Source organism: Octopus bimaculoides, chromosome 23 (genome assembly GCF_001194135.2).
Source record: "Octopus bimaculoides isolate UCB-OBI-ISO-001 chromosome 23, ASM119413v2, whole genome shotgun sequence".
Classification (NCBI taxonomy): Eukaryota; Metazoa; Mollusca; class Cephalopoda; order Octopoda; family Octopodidae; genus Octopus; species Octopus bimaculoides.
In genome coordinates, this window is record NC_069003.1 from 15695080 (window position 1) to 15696437 (window position 1358).

Here is a 1358-nt window from a genome sequence, read left to right on the forward strand (position 1 = left end):
TGTGTGTGTGTGTGTGTGTGTGTAAGCATGTATGTATGTATGTATGTATGTGTGTGCATGTAAGTGTGTGTGTGTGTGTGTGTTACATTTTATTGCATGTTCATTCGAAAAAGCACCAGGTGATTCAAAAGATATTTTTTCTCTTGTACACTAGTCTCTCCCTTCTTCAGCCAGCTTCATTTACATTTTGCTACAATAATCACTTCTAATTCAACTGCAACCATTACTATTACTGCTGCTGCTGCTACTACTACTACTACTACTACTACTACTACTACTACTACTACTATTACTACTACTTATAATAATAATAATAATAATAATAATAATAATAATAATAATAATAATAATAATAACAATCTCCTAGTACTAATAAGATACAGAAGAAAAGAACGCGGAGGATGAGGAGGAAGAGGGGGAGGAGGAGAAGAAGAAGAAGAAGAAGAAGAAGAAGAAGAAGAAGAAGAAGAAGAAGAAGAAGATTAATAATTATAGTAATAATAGTCATTATAGTAGTAAGACTATTAATAACCGATCTAATAATAAAAATACTAAAACACTAATGATAATAATAAAGCTAATGATTCTAACATTGACAATTGCTACGATAATAATAACCATAACAACAATAACAACAACAACGACGACGACGGCGGCGGCGACGATGATGATGGTGATGATGACGATGATGATTTCTTTTACTTTAGTTCGATTCTTCTAGTTTGCAAAGAACTAGAAAAGAAATAATGCGTTCTCGTTTTGTCTATTATTTCTAGTTTTCATTATTTTTTCTTACGTAAAAATATGTTTTGCTTTTCTTGTTTGTGTGTTTTTTATATATATATTTGTTTCTTCTGATATCTTTTACTGAAGAATGAAAAGAAACAGGAAATACTTCACACACTTTTTTCGCTTCCATGTTTCCCTTCCTTATTCTTATACAAGCCGTTATTATGTTTCTGCTTCTTTTTCATTTTCTTCTTCTTGTTTCCTCCTTCTTCTTCACCGCCTTGCCTTCTTCTTCTCCTTTCTCCCTTTTCTCCCTTTTCTTCGTTCATTTTTATAATTTAATAATTTGCACTTTTCGTTTTAGAGTTTGTGTTTCTACCGATCACGAACCATTTACATTACCAGCCACCTACTAGTTCTTCTTCCACAAACAACATATAACAATAATAATAATGATAATAATGATAATAATAACAATTATTATTATTATTATTATTATTATTATTATTATTATTATTATTATTATTATATCTCATCTGACACCCTAAAGTGATTCTCTTCATGAACTCACAAACCTGACCCAATGTATATTTGTTTCTTTGTGTGTTTGTTCTTGTTGTTCGTAGTGT

The 1358-nt window shown here is 30.4% G+C and overlaps 1 protein-coding gene across 1 annotated transcript in view; it reads left to right on the forward strand.

The window, feature by feature from the left end:
• Positions 1-1358, forward strand: part of LOC106871154 (uncharacterized) — a 589447-nt gene that overhangs the window by 93499 nt on the left and 494590 nt on the right. The gene's annotated exons all lie outside the window — the stretch shown is intronic.